Below are 19290 nucleotides of genomic sequence, written 5' to 3' on the forward strand. Positions count from 1 at the left end.
CATGTTTCATCCACAGGTTACTCTCATAGTCAGAAATCATTGGATCCATTCTTCCCGTAGCTGCTGTGCTAATCTTCCTATGAAATTATATTGGTCAATGTATAAAGCTTAAGAATCTGCAGTTATTTCATAATGCCTTCTGCACTAATAAGCACTTTCATTGGCTTTTCAAGAAACTTCTGTGAATATACCCTAAATTCTTCACTTGCCTTCTCACCAATATATATTTTGGCCCATCTCAAGTCTTATCACTTTCATGAAACATCATCACTAGTATCACTGCTATTGTTCTATTAATAGAACAACAATTTGTTGAGCATTAATTCAATCACAGGTATTTCTTGAGCACCTATTTTGACCAAGGAACTGTACTAGAAGATAGATACGTATATAGATAGATAGATGATAGGTAGATGATAGATAGTTAGATGATTGATAGATGGATGGATGGATGGATGGATGGATGGATGGATGGATGGATGGATGGATGGATGGATGGATGGATGGATGGGTGGATGGATGGATGGATGGATGGATGGATGGATAGATAGACAGACAGACAGATAGATAGGTAGATAGATCGATCCATGAATCAATGTGTGCATGTATAATTATGAATGTGCTAAGTGCTAGGAAAGTGAAGTACGGTGTTCTATATAAGCATGTAACAAAAAGATCCAACTTAGTTTAGAAGTTTCTAGATGTTTCTCTGTGAAAGTTTAAGCTAAAACTTGAAGTTTGGCCAAGCAACAAGGTAGCTGGAAACAATGGGTACGAAGAGCCTGACTCAGGAAGGAGCTTGGGGCCCTTGAGTAACTCAAAAAAGCCCATTCTAGCTGGAGACTATTGAATGAAAGTGAGAACAGCCTGAGATAAACCTGAAGATATAGTCAAATGTTGATTACAACGTGGCTTTTTAGTCAAAAGCTAGGATTTTTATCTTCATTCTGAAAACAATGAGTAGCCATTACGGGTTTAGCGTAGAGGTCTAAAATGAGTAGATGTTAAAAAGAACTCTTTGATGGACAATCAGCCCAACTCTCTTGTTCACCATGTCTGGCTCTTCCAGCGTCGTTGCTATGAAGAAAGTGGTTTAGCAGCTCAACTCCATGAAGGTTTCCCAGGCAGCTACAGACTTGCCACATTTCTGTCTGCAGAATGCTCAACATGACCCCCTGCTGACTGGAGTATCTTCAGATACAAATCCCTTTAGACCCCAGAAAGTCTGTTCACCTTTTTAGTGAAATGAATCTTTCAAAGGCTTCCTAAACCACTTTTTATGAACAAGTGAATATTCAAAGGAGAGTTAAATTTGAAGCCTGTTCAAAAGCTTATCCCTATAACATGTGTGCTGTCCTATACAAATTTCTACTTTTGTCAGTCCTTAATGTCTACCTCTTTGAATTTTATAAATTTCTATTTCACAAGGATAATTATTTTACATATACTGGCAGCTGTATATAATAAAATACTAGTATAAACAAAATTAAAAAAAAAACACTTTTATGGCAGTGTGGGAGTTGATTAAAATGGAGAAAGATCAAGTAAGTTTCACTAAACCCACTGCCTTCAAGTCTATCCTAACTCACAGTGAGTGACCCTATAGGACAGAATAGAACTGCCAATACGGTTTCCAACAAGTGGCTGGTGGATCCGAACTGCCAAATTTTTGGTTAGCAGCTGAATGCTTAGCTACTGCACTACCAAGGCTCAATAGGAAGGTGAAAACTTGAGGTTTGATTTAAAATATATTTAAGAGGCAGTTGTGAAAGACTTGGTGATGGAGTGGATATGGCAGTAGGGAAACCAAGAGTATATAAAGATGACGCCTGAACAGCTAGGAAGGGTGGTGCTGCCATTTACTAAGAAGACAGGAGAAAGAACAGGGGAAGGGAGTTGAGGATGAGGGCAGAGGGCTAGTGTAATACAATGGGTTCAGGTGGGGACAAATTCCCCTAGGGCTCTGATGAGATAGTCAAGTGAAGATACTGAAAAGCAGTTGTATATTCTAGTTTAGAACTCAGAAGAGAGCTACATGTCTGAAATATCACCTAGGAAGTTGTCAGAATATACATATATACATCATGGGTGTAAATGAGATTATGTAGGAAGGGGGTACACATTCATAAAAGAATTGAATTAAGGCCCAGCACTGTGCCCTGAACGAAATCAAGAAGTATTCAAAAAGATACGTGGGGAAAAAAAAAAAAAAAATCTTACAGGCAGTAGAGTCCCAGGTCACAAAGAATGAGGATGCGTCAAGTAGTTGTGAAAAACTGCTACAAGGCAAATAATGTGCAAACTAAAACGGCTGTTGGAATTAACAATGCTGGCATTCTACTTAGGGGTGGCACCGTGCAAGGTTTTTTTTTATGTCTATGTTTAATTCTCACAGTGCACTAGGTATTATCATCATGCTGTAGGTGAAGAAATTGAGGATCAGCCTTCAAGGTCACACATTAAGAAGGGGCAGAGGCTCAACAACAACAAGAACAAAACAATCCAATCAAAATATGAACAAAGGAATTTAAATACACAGTCCTCCAAAGAAAATTTGTGAATGGCCTACAAGCGTGTGACAAAATGTTCAGCATCATTTGTCATTAGGGAAATGCAAATCAAAACCACAAAGAAAGAGTATATTACATCCACTAGGATGGCTATGATCAGAAAAACAGAAAACGATTGTTGGTGAGATGTAGAGAATTGGAACTCACATCCATTCCTGGTGGGAATATAAAATGGTGCAGCCACTGTGGAAAACAGTTTGTTGGTTCCTAAAAAATTAAACAGAACTGCCATAAACCAAAATCAAACCCAACCTGTTGCCCTCAAGTCAATTCTGACTCATAGAGACCCTATTAGACAGAGTAGAACTGTTCCATAGGGTTTCCAAGGAATGCCTGGGGGGTTAGAACTGCTAACCTTTTGATTAGCAGCCATAGCTCTTAACCACTACACCACTCCTAGCTATATACTCAAAACCATTGAAAGCAGGTACTCAAACAAATGCTTATATACCAGTATTAACTACAGCACTATTTACAATAGCCAAAAGGTAGAAAAAACCCATATGTTCGTCAATAGATGAACAGACAAACAAAATGTGGTACATACGTAAAATGGAATATTATTTAGCCATGAAGAGAAATAAAACTCTTGTATATACTATAATGTGAATGAATCTTGGAAGCCTCATGCTAAGTGAAATAAGTGAGACTCACATGGCAAATACTGTATGATTTCATTTATAGGAAATATCTAGAGGAGGAAATGCAGAGAAAATTTTATCAGTGGTTACCAGAGGATGGTAATAGGTTTCTGTTTTGGGTGATAAAAAGTTTTTTGGGGGGGTGGGGGGGAAATGGATGGTAGTGATGGTAGCATAACAAATGTGATAAATGTCAGGGAATTGTACACTGAAGACACGTTGAAACACCAAAACTTTTCATGATATATATTTTACCACAATAAAAAAAAGAAACAGTAAGGGGAAATCTAAGGTTCGAACCCAGGCAAAAAGTGCTGGAGAGATGGAAACTCGTATTCTATACTACTGTATACTCTGCCACTTAACCCACATCAAGTCTCCCTTCCCTTTACTGGCTTGGTTGTCATTGTTGCTGCTGCTCTTCCTGTTGTTTGTTGGCCTGCTTGTTTGTTTTGGCAGTAAAATCCAGACCACACCACTAGATTCTGCTTATTCTGTTACTGCTTTATGTGTAGCAGCCTTGTCTCTCCCCTAGATTTATGAGTTCACTGAGGGTGAACACCAGATCATAGTGTAGGGGAAAGAAAATAGACTTTGCAACCTGAAAGGCTTGGGTCATGGTTTAAAAATTATAATGTTCGTAAAGTGTCCAGTGGAGTGACAGATAGAAACAAGCCAAGCATTGAATGGCTATGAGTTTTATTATTTCTGTGGATCCCTCTCAGCCCAACCTGCTGCACAGAGTAAGATTATATAAATATTTATCAGATTTCGCTCTTAGGATACTGTAAGTGATAATAAATTCTTCATCAGTTAATTGTACCCATCATAACTGCTAATATAGCTTAGGAGTCAATCCACTCCCGATAATGAAAACTTGCCTTACCTTGGGACTGAGGGAGAATAGAAAATGAGGTACCCTGCCTTTCCTTAAACCTGTGCAAATACCACGTTGAAAAACTAGACCCCTGAAAATCATGAGCTCCTTGAAGACCAGCTCCGTGATTTCTCTAAGCTGCCATTTCCATTGTACCTAATCTGGTGTTATGTGCATGGTATTTACACAGTATTTACTAAAATAAAATAAATAAATTTGATGTTGATGATGAGGAGATTTCTTGGCCTCCAAAGACTTTAGGAGCTTTCTTTCTTGAACTACAAAATGTCATGTGCTAGGATGGCATTCTAACTTCTTAACTACTGCTACTATAAACTCTATTGGTTATATACATAATTATGATAGTTTACGTGCATACAAAATAGGGTATATCTCATCATCCTTCCCCAAAATGTCATGAGATAATATTATTTCAGAAGTCATATCTGACACATGAAGAAGCTAAAAATGTTTTCTAGACTGAAGTCAAGACTTAATAAATATTTTTACCATTATGACTCAACAAGCTTAATAGACTGGAGTACTGTGTAAGAAATCTTATTGAAATGATGCAGTCTTGCCAGAGTATGTGAGAATTTGATCAGATCAAATAATGTAAACATTTTAAAATTTCTAAATTGTTTTTTGCCATATCAAAGATGCTTGAGCATAGTAACAGCTTCATGATCCAAAAGTGTTCTCGTTTTCTGTTATTTAGGCATCACGAGAACATAACATTTTCAGACCATTTGATTCTGTACTATCCTTCTGTTATTTTCTGAAGGATTTGTTTACCTGTAAGAGCAAATTCTTTGGGGAGAGTGACAACAGCACCTGTACCTTTTGGATTGTGTGGATTGTGTATAGGGCTATAAAATCCTTGGTTCCTGCCAAACTCATCTCTTCAACATTCTCAAACAGGCCAGTTCTTCTATCTTCTCCGAACAAGCCCTTTCCTTCCCTTGCCCATGCATTCTACTGTGAAAATTCCACTCCTTTTGTTACTGGAATAAAGTTCTTGCCTCTCACTGGTCAAGAACGAGCAGGTAAGGAACAAAGAATTTTCCACACAAGCAAACCTTTATTGAAGAGGCTTCCAAGCAGAGACGAGCAAGGCCTAAGCAACACTTACCCCCATCTCACAGAACAAAGGACTCGCCCAGGTTTTTAAAAGTTCTTGGGTGGGAAAAGATTCATGTTTATTCATAGGCATAGGCAGGGATATGTTAATTATGGTGCATGTGCAGCAGCTTTCTAAGAGGGCTTCTGTCCTGGAGGCCTCTGGGATTAGTAGCAGGACTTATTATGGGGTGTCGTGCCTGTGCAGTCTCTCACTCCCCTAGTTCAATTCCTGGCTGCTGCTGCTGCCCCTTACTACCCGTTGTAGAAGGTCACACAGCGGTCACAGGTGGATGTTCTGCACATATCCCTGGAGCTGGTTTTATCCAGCTGCTTCTGGAAGACTACTTTAAAGAACTTTGTAGGCTATTTTCTGATACCTTGCCCCATTGTTCTGGGGAATGGCTTTATTTCTGTCCCCTGGCCCGTTTCCTGTACTTTGTTTGCAGATTTGGGGAGCCCTCTGTTAAGGAACCTTACTTTCAAGGCTCAATTCCAATACTACCCCCCAAGGAAGCTATACATAGCAGATACTCAGTAGAGTCTTGAATTTAATAACCATAAGCCAATTTCTATCCAAATGAATACTTCAAGTCCTATTTGGAATGCAATAAATTAGGCCCATTTAAAGTCTCTTTCTAGAGCTTGAGTGAGTACATATAAACAGCAAGTATAGTCCAGGGGCCACAAACACTAATATTTACAGGATCCAGGCAGTTAAAATAAATGAATACAGTGGGTCTGGTAGTCAGAATATTATGTAGAGCTGGTGGGCACTGTTGTAAAACCAGAGAGCGTGTGCTTGTTTATACAGACATGTCCTGTCAGTTCTAGCTGATTTTTGCCAGACTTTGTTCTTTCATTTTCTCAATCCTTAGAAAAGTTCCTGGAGCAGAGTAGAATCTCAATAAATATTTGTTGAACGATTGACTGACTGAATGCATGAATTAATGCTAAATGGGAGATCATTGCTGCCAAATCTTCTAATTTTTAAATAAAGAAGAGAAATCTAAAGTTTTTATTGGAAACATCCTGAAATCTGCATTTTGATAACTAATCCATTAAAGCAAAAATCTGTTCTGACCAAATACATCTACAGACCCAGCTTGATGTAAGAGCCAGTGGTTTACTACTCATCCTAAATTTAACTTATTAGACTTATTTCTAATAAGCTTATAAAGGGTAATAATTCAAATTTTACTTCCACTTTCCGTCTGGCTGGAATCATGATAAATAGTAAAATAATCATAGAATGGTAACATGTAAGATGGATAGGGATTACACTTAACATTTTCTGAAGTGTTTTCAATTGGATTCTCACTTGATCCTTACAACAGCTCAGTTAAATGGAAAGAAAGTGGCTATCACCTCCATTTTACTGCCTTTGAATACGTTCACTCTCTTCTCTGCTGTTCTGATTCAATGGTGATTATTTATTGACCCAATTTAAAAGCAGCCCCAAAGTCCATGTAGTTCTTGTCTTTGCACATTTAGTCACAGGAAGTGACCTTGGAGAAGCCATAGTGCAGGGCTTTTACTTGATCAGTTGGTAGCTTGTAACTTGTCCATTCTGGGATGAGCTATTTCAGTGAGCTTCACAAAGGAGCCACCTGCTTGGACATTTAGGAAGGCTGGCTTCTTTAGATATGGCACTGCATAAAGCAACCTGAAAGGAACGTCGTAAAGCATGTCTTGATTTTTGCCTTCTTTGCTGCCTCATCTGGAAAATGTGTCTGCCTGCCAAATACAGCAGGACCTGGAAATCAAAAAAGAAATGGGAAACAAAGGAAATTAGAGAGGGAGGCTGTGCCTCACCCTGTGAAGGGCAAAAGAACACTCTATCCCTTTGAGGTCATTACCAAGGCATTATTGGTTACAATTCTCAATTAAAACCTAAAAGATCATAAGTTCCCATTAAAAAAAAGTTGGAACATGTATGGTTATCCGGTTGTTAAATCTGAAGGAGAGAGACCTAAAACAAGCAGGTAAATACCACGTGCAGGTAGATGTCTTTCCAGTTCATATGAAGCCCTCATTTTGGTTTCCAAGTTTTAGACCTGGCAGGGAAAAATTTTCTCCTTAGAGGTGTTTGGGTCCAAAGAGTCACATTTTTTGTTTCAGATTTTAAAGAAGTATGAGTGTCAGACAGCTGGTATGAAATGGATAAATGGATAGATAAGTGTGCTTCGACATTGCCACCTGCTCCTCCTGCTCCCCGCACCACATACACACACACACATACACACACACGCATAGAGGGAGAGATTCATTAATTGCATCATATCTAATAACACATGTGAAGATGGGCTGAAAATATTCACAGACCACAATCGGTCAACGTCTTAGCTGTTGTAAGGATCAAGGGAAAAGTCAACTAAAGACATTTCAGAAGATGTTAAATGTAATTCCTATCCATCTTACACATTATCCTTCTATTATTATTTTACTATGTTCATGATTCCAGCTGGAGAATTTGCTAGAGGTGAATTAGTCCCGGTGCATATGACAGTGGGGTTGGAACAAGAGCTTTTAGGTTCTTAGAAGACTTTGACTTTTTACAGTTGGCACCAGCCAGACCTCAGCTGTGTTGTTTGGTGCAATATGTCAGCCTCCAAAAGAGTAGAGGTTTATCTTAAGTCTAGGATTGGGAACTAACTATGTCATGCCACTGTGTATGTGAAGAGTAATTTGTTTTCAATTTTTTTTTAATTGTGCAAAGATAAAGCCATTAATGTGTGTAGTAAAATAGGACACCTAACTGTATTTAACTATTGTCCTAGTGGCGCAGTCGTTAAAAGCACTTGGCTGCTAACTGAAAGGTTGGTGGTTTGAACCCACCAGCCCCTCTGTGAGAGAAATATGTGGTAGTCTGCTTCTATAAATGATTTACAGCCTTGGAAACCTTATAGGGCAGAATCCACTCGAGGGCAATGGGCTTTTTGTTAACTATAAGTAAAATGGGCTACAGTGGGTCCTAAGAATAATTTTTCATTGTCTGTTGTAACACATTTGCCAAAGTTCACATGTAATTTTCCAAGTACACAGTATCTTTAGATTTGTTGCTGATAGGACTGCATTGGCCATTGAATCCACACGTGTCTCGTAACCATCCACGTCTATATGAGCCTGTTTGTTGCTAGTTTGCTGAACACAGCTCTAGCCCACATCGAGAAGATTGAACATCAGGACACAGGCCGACAGTACTGTCCTGATATCAAATCATCGTGTTGCAGGCCCACCCACATGCTCCTAAATACTTTCCCAGTTTCCAAATCAAAATCTGTTCCTTGTCTATCAAAATCTCTTGGACGCTTACAGGGACACATATAATACAATAAATAATAAGTACTATACAAAGATAAATAAGTGCGTTCATATCTTTATTCATGTCTTTCTCACCTATTATTTCTTAATTTGTGTCAGACAACGTGATATGCAGAAGATACAAAGATAAAAAAGATAATTGGGAGACGGCGGGTAGGGAAGAAGGTCAGGAGGGTGTGCCATGTGGAGCAGGCAGCAACAACAAAGGCAATGGGAAAAGACAGTACGTTAGGAGAGTTTCACGCATCATTATGGCAGAAGAACAGAGCATAAAAGGGGAAGAGAAATAAAAGAAGATAAAGAGTGAATTTAGAAATTTGATTTTTATACTGGAAGTTAAGAGCATGCAGATCCTTCTTTAGTCAATGGCAGATAATACCTATTCTGAAGGTACTTGCTAGCAATTGTGTTATAGCAGGGGCTGGTATTCAGTTCTTCCAAGGGCTTGCTGAGAAGTATTCAAAGAAAAAAAAAACTGTCACTGGGATGCAGGCATATATTTTGAAAGATCCTTGCGTGATTCTCATTCATTATATGTTCTTCCTAATATAAGAAAAATGGTCGAATAGATATATTAATCATCCATTTGTTAAACTTCATCTCTATATTAAGCCTGGTCACTAGGAAGTTTTAAAATATCATCATGCACATTGACTCCTCAATCAGAAAACATGATACCCTAGCCTCTCCCCAAGCCTCATGCAGGAGATTATCGTGCTTGAGAACATCCTGCAATGTTCATACTATTTTAAAAAAGTGTATTGTTTATTACATTGCCCAGGGTGATTCACGTAATGGTTTTCACTGCTTGTTCCTGTTAGCTTTCTGGGTTTTTCTACTGCTCATGAGAAGCCTTTGTAATCCACTCTGTTTCCCATCATTGTGGGTAAGGAGAAGCACAGAGCCAAGTTTTTATTTCAACAGCCATACCATTTTTTTTCTCACATTAGTTGTATGATTTGGAGCAGATTATGTAAATTCTTTGAGCTTCAGTTTTCTCATGTGGAAAATGGAAATTATAATATTAATAGAAATAATAATACATGTTATTGGAGCCCTGGTGGCACAGTGGTTAAGAGCTATAACAAGCTACAGCTGCTACCCAAAGGGTCGATGGTTGGAATCTACCAGCCATTTCTTGGAAACCATATACGGGCACTTCCACTCTGTCCTATAGAAAAACCCACTGCCGTCGAGTGGATTCTGACTCATAGCAACCCTATAGGACAGAGTAGAACTGAACCATAAAGTTTCCAAAGAGCGCCCGGCGGATTCGAACTGTTGACCTCTTGGTTAGCAGCCTAGTATGTAACCACTATACCACCAGGGTTTCCTGTCCTATAGTGTCGCTGTTAATTGGAATAAGCTCCACAGCAGAAGTTTTTTTTTTTTCCTTTTGGTTATAGTATCTGTGGATAATTTCCTTTTTAAAACTATGGTATAAACAGTGTAATGTGTGTGCATGTGTATCTGTGTAAATAAACTATAATCTATTTCCCAGGATTTGAAGGGCTCTAATCAGAAACTGGAAACCCTGGTGGCGTAGTGGTTAAGTGCTATGGCTGCTAACCAAAAGGTCGGCAGTTCAAATCTGCCAGGCGCTTCTTGGAAACTCTATGGGGCAGTTCCACTGTGTCCTATAGGGTCGCTATGAGTCGGAATCAACTAGATGGCAGTGGGTTTTTTAGCTTTAATCAGAAATCTACACTCCAGAGGTCTCCATTTAAGCACTTCAAATATTATTATTGAAAACTACAGCAACGCTTTCATTGATTAGCATGAAAGACGTTAGAAATCTATATAGTGAAGTGACAGATGTTTAAGATTTGTGTTTGGCTGGAAAGATTGTAAGGACCTCGCTGCTCTGTCTGAAACAAGGTGTTAGAACACAAGAAGCTCAACAACTTAATATCTTCAGAACAGTGCTCAAGGTCTGGGTGCCCATTTGGTCCTGTGTCCCCCATTTCATGGAGACATTTGTTGCCTGTGTCGTCATAAATTGACTGGTCATGCCTTGTTGCATCAACAACTCAACCAGAAATGGAATTTTTATTCACAGAGGGTGTGAACTTGCAAGAAGAAGATATATGACAATGTTGTATCCGCTTGATAGTCAACTTTTGTAAAATAATTTAGTTTAAGACTTGCTTTCCTTGTACCATACCACCTTCCAGTCTGGAAGAGACACATAGAAATCCATGTGCCTCAGCTTAGTAAAGGCTAAAGACATTTACAAAACAAACTGACAATTGAGGGTGATGGCTAGTTTACCATTCTGGTAAATTTGTAGAATCATATGATATGCTATATGATGAAAAAGTATTGTAGAAACTACATTTAGGCAAAACAAAATTAAATGAGTCTAAGTATGTATCAATAAATTAAAATGTATCAAAAGTAGTTGTTTGTAGCCCTGTATGTTTTGACTTAGCCGTTCTGTTTCTAGGAATTTTTCCAGAGGAAATCATAGTACAATGCACAAAAACGAAACGCAGAAGGATCACTGCTGCACAGTTCACAATAGTGAAAATTGGTTAATGCCCTAAGAGTCTCTCAATAGATTATTGATAAAGAAATTATGGTCTATATATGCAGTGTAATAATTTTTACCAATAATATGCTAATATAGAACTTTATTGTTGACACAGGAAGATTCACATAGTACGCATTACATGAAAAATCAGATTACAAAAACAGTGTATGATAGGATTTTTGTTAAAAATATGTATGTACACAAAAATATATTGAATGATATACACCAAAATAATAAAAGTGATTATGTCTGGAAGGTATAATTAGGGATGATCTTTATTTTTCTCTTTATAATTTTGCATGTTTTTGCTAATGGCATATTCACTTTTTATACTCAGAAAAAAATTCTGATATGATAGTAAAAATAAGATTTAATGTGAAAGGGAAAAATTATGATGGAAAGGTTCGTATTTCTCTCTCCAAATCATAGAACTGGAAAATAAGCTTGAGAAATCACAGGCTGACAAAAACACTTAGGTAGCTCTAACTGACAAACTCAGATGACCCTGTACTTTTCAGTGACTCAAGGAGCTTCTATGTGTTTGTGCTCACTCAATCCTTGGTTTTGGTAAAGTGTTAAAAAGGTCTGCACTAGAGAAATTAAAGAATCCTTCCCATTCTCAGAGATACCCTGAGGTCTTTCTAATTTAAGTTACTTCTAGAATCTTATTCAAATGTCAAAAGTTTTTACTGTTTGTTGTCCTCCCCTTCATCCCATATTAAGTGCTTAGCTACTAACCAAAAGTTGGTGGTTTGAATCCACCCAGAGGCAACTTGGAAGAAAATCCTGGTGGTCTATTTCTGAATGATTTCACAGCCGTTGAAAACCTTGTAGAGCACAGTTCTACTCTGAAACATATGGGGCCTCCATTAGTCAGAATCTACTCAGTGGCAATTGGTTTGTTTCTTTTTCTTTTTTTTTAGTAGTAGGGGCAAACTGACTTTATGTGCCTTCTGATTTGATGTGATATGAAATACAAAGTATCATCTATGGAGTATTCTTGTCAAGAGTGTTTACCATAAATCTACCCAAGCCTTTGGATCTAACTTCGCGTTCACCAGATATCCAGAGGACAGAGGAACAGGTTAAACAACACCAAGAGAAAGAAGTCAGAGAAATTCAGATGTGGGCCATTATGCAGTTGGCTTAGTATCTTCAAACAATCAATGTCATTGGGAAAAAAGTGGTAAGGGACTGTTCTAGACACAACATTTTTGAGGGTCTTGGTTTGGAAAAAAAAAAGCTCTAAAAGACATTTTTGGTACAATTGAGAATATTTGAATATGGATAGGATATAATATTAGAGGATTGTTATTTTTTCCAATAATGATACTGTGATTACATAGAAAAATATGCTAATTCTAGAAGATGAGTACTGAATTGTTTGGGGGAGAGACATTATGTATTAAATGTACTTTGAAATAATCCCACCTAGGAAGAGGGAAAAAAAATTTTTTTGGGGGGGTAGGAAGAGGGAGAGATAGCAAATATTGCAAAATATTAATAATTGTTAAATTTAATGATAGGAATATGAGAGCTTATTTTACTACTCTTTTAACTTTTCTTTTGTTTGAAATTGTTCCTAATAAAAAGTGGGAGAAGGGAAAGTAAAACCAAAGAACCCAAGTCTTTTATATGATTGCTTGATATTCTGATTGCATTTGCAAACCGATGTCAGAAAGGTGAGATATTTAAAATTTTTTTTCATGGTTCTTTTCTTTTAAAACTGCTTCAGAGAAAACAGTTTGAATACTCTTGTAAATCTGACACTGTCTTGAGGGATTTATGGATTTTTTCAGTCTGTTTGTAACCTCCTGTAAAGCCTCTGGAACCTTTTGGATTAATCATCAATAAACATTTACTAAGGACTTCCCAGAGTTCAAGGCATTCGACGAGTCACAATGGACTTAACAGCATTTAGGGTAGACTCAGTCACTGCCTCAGGTGTCAGCAAAATGAATCTGTTCTTTATCCAGTAATGAGATTATTTTAGGTAATCTCAACAAGGAAATTCAATTCAATGAATGATTAAGAATGTTCTAGATATGAAACTCAATACTCTGCCAAGGGAGTAGATGAGCTTGTTAAATGGGCAAGTAGGTTGACAGAGCCATAAGGAATGTTTACTACCTGTGTAACCCAAGGATCTAGGGTACTCTGCCCTTTGGCCACCAGATAAATTAGGCCCAACCCCTATTCCATAATTTGTGGAAAGATCAGTATCCTCCCCAAAGATGCTGTGAATTCCTAGGTATCACAGATTACTTGGAGAACTGGTGGCATAGTGCTTAAGGGCTTGGCTGCTAACCAAATGGTCAGCAGTTCAAATCCACCAACCACTCCTTGGAAACCCTATGGGGCAGTTCTACTCTGTCCTATAGGGTGGCTATGAATCAGAATCGACTCTACGGCAATTTTTTTTAATATACATTAATTAATAAATCACTTCCAATGAATTAATTCAGTTATGGATCATCTCTTCATACTGCCTTGCGGTTCTTCTTCCATCCACGTCAACTTTACCCCACTCCTTGATTTTCATATAAAAGCACAAGGACTTCAAGTATTTGTTAGAATTTTTTAAGAAATCTCATGTTTGATAATATTGTGTGTAGGAAGTGGAGAACTGTGAAACAAAGGAAAAACACCCAAGAAGTTAAAACCTTCACAGGTCATCCCCCTCATAGGAGGCTCTAGATCTTAACCTATATTGTTATCTTCCGATTGAGTCTGTCTTGGAAAACATCTTCTGTTTCTAACCTTTGACATCTAGATCTCCAACTACTTTTCAGGAACCTCCGCCCGTTTTACCCCTCCTTCAAGATCCGTCTTCCTTTTCCCCAGTAGTACAAGTGCCAAGGCAGAGAAATTCAGTACGCTTAATGCCCTGGTTGTTTGCGAGTCAAGTTTTAAATGTCTTTTGCCCTTTAAATTGAAAACCATTTGGTTTTTGTTGGCAGAGTGGTGGAGGGAAGGGTGTGAAGGAGATGGAAGGTTGGGGCAAGAGGCTTTGGCACTTTGCTTCAGGCAAAAGAGTCTAGGATGGACACTATCTCTTGAAGTCCAGTCATCTTCAAGGTCTTCCTTCCAGTGTGAACTGGAGTTCTTCTTCATTACTCTCTGATTGTAAAATCAAATCACACACTTCCCAAAGGCAAATAGTATGTTTTTTAGAGATAAATTGTCCAAAGCTTCATGAGAGAAAACCTTTTCCTAATGACCTTCTTAATTAGCAAGCCCATATTTCTCATGGTGGAATATTTCTTGTTATCACACAAAATAATGACTGTGCCATTCCTTCATCTCTCCCCACTCCAACTCTTGAACAACACAACCAAGAAAACTCATGGTGACCCCACATGTGTAAGAGTAGAACTGTGCTCCATGCAATGGCTGATTTTTCAGTAGATTTCCAGGACTTTTTTCAGAGGCAACTCTGAATACACTTAAATCTCTATCATTTTGGTCAGCAGCCAACTGTGTTAAACTCTTGTATCGCACACACACTCATTCCAAATTGGAAACAGACCTGGACAATTCCCCTAGTTACTCCAATACCTAGACAAAGCTTTGAAGCCACTGCTAGTAAGGTCATAGATTGCGAATGAGTTCTTAGACAGAGGCTTGCTCCTGATCTTTTTATCTTGAAGGCGAGGGAAGAGAATAGTTGTATTTTATCACAGCCATCAGACCAAGAAGACATGGTTGTGATTAAAGGACAGAAACAGGAGAGCACAGGCTAATGTAGCCAAAACACCGAGAGTCCAAAATGGTCATTTTAGAAAATGGCAAATACGAAAGCCAGTTTGCAAAACACTAAGGAGTGAACAGATCATGGGGAATTGGTAAGGTAAAAACTATCAGTGCTTTTACAAAGTCTGAGGGTGATACTGTGAGAGGAATGGGAACTCAACACGGCCTCTCTTGTTTGATTATCATGGCAACACTTTGCAAATGAAGCAATTTACTTAGCAAAAAAAAAAATGTATTATTATTTTGAGGAACTTTATAATTCAAATTATACCTGCAGTTAGGGCTTTAAGGATTTAAAAAAAAAAAAAAAACTATATTTCTTTATAAACATGAATGAGATGTTCTGGGCCCCTTCCTAACTTGGTACTGAGAGGCTAAGAAACCAGCCCCATGGTGGGGGCTTGATAGGATATTACACAAAGAAACTGAAGCGTGTGAAGTAGTAGGATAAATTTGATTTATCCTGATACTTCTACATAGCCCCAGAGGACCCTGTGGCTTCCAGGTATATGACTTGAAGCTGAACATTGTTGGCCCTGGCAATTCTGAGGAAACTCTTTTATGCCACCAGGGGTGTGAAGACTAGATCAATTTATCATACACAGTGAAAAGCTACCTGCCCGGTAGAGATATAGCTGGGTGCCCAGGAAAAGCAGAGGCCAGGGTCTAATCCTACTTTCCTAGGTATCAAGCAAATTCTCGGAAGAGTATGCAAGAGAGATCCAGGGCAATGCCTTCCTCCTGTATTCCTGGAGGTCCTGGCATCCTTCCCCCAGTAGCCTGGTATTTATGCTTCTATTCAGAATCAATTATAACTACTTCTAATGCAGAAAAAGGTAATTTAATGTTCTGCCAAAATTCTGAGATTATTAAAACCATTTCTCTAATGTCTTTATTATAATAGCTATCTTTCTGATCATCCCACATGTGACATTATTGTTTCTTAAGATTTCTAATGCGTCTTATTAAGACGCTTGGCTTCCTAAGTTAACTGCTTTTGAGGTAATTCTATGAAGATTATATTTCTCAGAACCTTTATTTTAAAGAGTTTATTAGATAAATGTCTAAAATGAATGAGGTAAAACTTTTATTTTTTTAATTAAATTATGAATATTTGGCTATAGCATAAAAAAAATACAGCAGGCTTATTTTTTGTTATAATCCTAATGTCAGGCAATGACAGCAATAGGATTCCCTGAGTGGTACAAATGTTTAAAATACTTGACGGCTAACTGGAAGGTTGGAGGTTTGAGATCACCCAGAGGTTCATCAGAAGAGAATCCTGGTGATCTATTTCCAAAACTTCAACCATTGAAAACCCTATGGAGCACAGTTCTGCTCACACACATGGGGCTGTCATGAGTCGAAATCAATTCAACAGCAGTTGGTTAACGACAAGCATATGACATGAAGGTGTGCTCTGTCTTTCAAAGTAAACAGTATTAAATATGCTTTTGTGGAGAAGAGGCAGTTGTTAGCTAGAGAATACATGCTCGACAGCAAAGACTTTTATAATCTTAAGAAGGTTTATTAATTCCTATTAATAATCCAAGTAAATCTTTGAAATAGTGAGATTCATTATTCACTCTAATGGCATCATCGAGGGGGCGTGGGGGATGCTGACTGCATCGGGTGACACTCTCAAAGGGGGGTGACAGCAAAACTATAAAATTTTTGTGCTGTGTTTCAGCAGAAATGTATTTTTTTTAATAAAAAATATTCCTGCAGTTAGTTATAACGACAAAAACATTTTTCTTAAGCCCAGCTTACATATATCAATACATCTACACGGCTAAAACTCTACGCCAATTTACTTTTTGACTCTTCTAATGTGCTCTGATGAGAGCCGCCATAATCACCCAGTTACAAGGACCTTTGAATCACATGGTTTCGTTTGCACAAGCTACAAGCAGGCGCTGCTGTTTTCATTGCTGCCAGTGTTTTTATAGTCACTGATTCTGTCCAATTTTCTGGTATTTTAGCTACAATATTGTACTAATAGTATTTGTGAACCTGTATCAATAACTTTTTTTGAGAATGAAGTAGTAGTTAAAGGAAAAGGAGAAAAATCAAAAAAGACTTCCGCTCGGTTACTAATAATGTAACTAATAATATTGTAGTTCAACGTAGAAAGATTTTACAATTTTGTTAGTATTCATATAATCTAGGAAATATTACATTTAAGCAATTCACAACTACATTTATCACATATTATTCTACAATTAAAATTGATAATAAACATTACTAAGGATTCTGTGTGGTCTAGTACAAGTGGAGGTCCAAGGCGCGGGGGGGGTGGTGACACCATGAGTTACTGCACTGAGTGACACCAACCCTAGTGACACCACTGATTCTCTGTACATGAATTTAAAGCTCTAATCATTTTGACTGTTAAAATCATATCTGTCATCTACAGATCTTCCATGGAATTGAATCTACCCACCAATGGAGTTCTAAATACAGCCTATAAAATACCAGGGGATTCTAGACCCAGTGCTGTAACAGTCGCTGTGGTCATTTGATGTTTCAGCTTCATTAAAAAAAAAAAAAGTTTATTGCTAAGTATGTAGCATAAAATTTACAGATCAAGAACTATCTTGACTCAAGTAATTCTTAATTATTTGAACTAGAAGCTTCAGTACAAAAAAATAGCCGTTTTTTAGATTTAGACCTAGATCAAATCTGGCTGGTGTAAGAACGAAATGGAAAATTTAATTAGTGTATTCTTGGAAATTAAAATTTAATAAATTGAAAAGTGACTATGATTTATAGATCATAGTTTTTAAATTTTAAAGTTCTACCCCTTTTCTTCTGTTTTGTCCCTAAACATGGCTTAGTTTCTATTCTAATATGTTTAAATCTACACTTGTATTTAGAGAGGGCTTTTTTTTTTTTTGATCTTTGCTCAATCTGGCAATAGTTCCAAAATTGCAAGATTGAAACAGTCCCCAATTAGTGAACATTTGCAGTTCACAGGATACAGCAGATTTCTGTAAGCTCTAATTATACATATACAATTTTAATACGTGTGTGTATATATATTTACCAAAGCAAAAATCTACACCCATTGCGATGTCAGGTCAATTTCAACTCAAAGTGACTATCTCAGTTATCTCGTGCTGCTACTTAACAAAGAGAAATTAATTATCTCAAAGTCTAGGAGGCTAGAAGTCCAAATCCAGGGTGCCAGCTCCAGGGGATGGCTTTCTATGGCTTTCTATCTCTGTTGCCCCTGGGGGAAGGTCCTTGCCATCAATCTTTCCTGGTCTAGGAGCTTCTCAGCACAGGGAGTCCAGGGGGCCCAAAGGACTCACTATTCTCCTGGCTCTTGTTTCTTCATGGTATGAGATTCCCCTGTCTCTCTGCTCACTTCTCTCTTTTACATCTCAAGAGATATTGACTTAAAACACAACCTAATCTTGTAGAATGAGTCCTGCCTCATTAACATAACTGCCGCTGATCCTACCTCATTAACATCATAGAGGTAAGATTTACAAAACATAGGAAAATCACAGCAGATGACAAAATGGTGGACAATCACACAACACTGCAAATCATGGACTAGCCAAATTGACACAAATTTTGGGGGAGATACAATTCAATCCATAACAGTGACACTATAGCACAGAGTACAAGTACCCCATAAGGTTTCCAAGTAGCAGCTGGTGGACTAGAACTGCCAAATTTTTGGTTAGCAGCCGAGCTCCTAACCACTGCTGCTTGACGGAATGCTCATATTAATATTCAGAACAGGAAAATAAATGGCATATAGCCATATATCATACCACTGTAGTCTGTTACTTCCACTTTTCAGATACTATAATAAGATAAATCTAAATGAATAATCAGGCCTATTTTCATGAACTGTGTTTGTAAGCTGATAATGTCTTTTAATATTCTCAAATTTCGACTTAGGCCACCATATTGTGAGTCTTCAAAGCTTGATAAGATATAGGAAAATCCTGACCAGATAGCTTGACATTTATTGGGATAGACAAAGCAACATTATTTTGACAGTGAAGATAACCCAATTATCATTTTTTAAGATAAACATCCCTGGTATAGACCATCTTAATATTAATAGGAAGCTGGGGAGGAAATTCTCCTAGAGATAGAGAAGATATGTGGTTTTCTTGACAGTTTTCATTAGATTCAGGGTAAACAACCCTATAAATAAATAAATAAACTCTCTTCCATTTGAAAACATGTCTGTTCCAGGTGGGTCTGCTGACTGAAGCCTTGCAAGAGACTTTAGGACCAGGAAATGGGTTTCTGTATTAGGTCAACTGTCTAGGCTCCTCTAGAGAGTTAACTATCTCTAGAGCCAGTTATTGCCAAGCAGGACCCATCATTCCTAATTGAAATAGTACCCAAAAGCCATTTTGGCTCTGGCCCACTAGCATAGCTTGCGGTAATCTATCTCTGTGATTATCCCACTGTGCACCTCCATGCCTGAGGATTTAATTAGATACA

At 37.8% G+C, this 19290-nt stretch overlaps 1 protein-coding gene and 1 pseudogene across 7 annotated transcripts in view; both read left to right on the plus strand.

Annotated features, from left to right (window-relative positions):
• NLGN1 (neuroligin 1) overlaps positions 1-19290 on the plus strand; it is an 829224-nt gene that overhangs the window by 676491 nt on the left and 133443 nt on the right. The gene's annotated exons all lie outside the window — the stretch shown is intronic.
• On the plus strand, positions 1053-1326 carry LOC135228548 (guanine nucleotide-binding protein G(I)/G(S)/G(O) subunit gamma-5-like; annotated as a pseudogene).

Source organism: Loxodonta africana, chromosome 23 (assembly GCF_030014295.1).
Source record: "Loxodonta africana isolate mLoxAfr1 chromosome 23, mLoxAfr1.hap2, whole genome shotgun sequence".
Taxonomy (NCBI): Eukaryota; Metazoa; Chordata; class Mammalia; order Proboscidea; family Elephantidae; genus Loxodonta; species Loxodonta africana.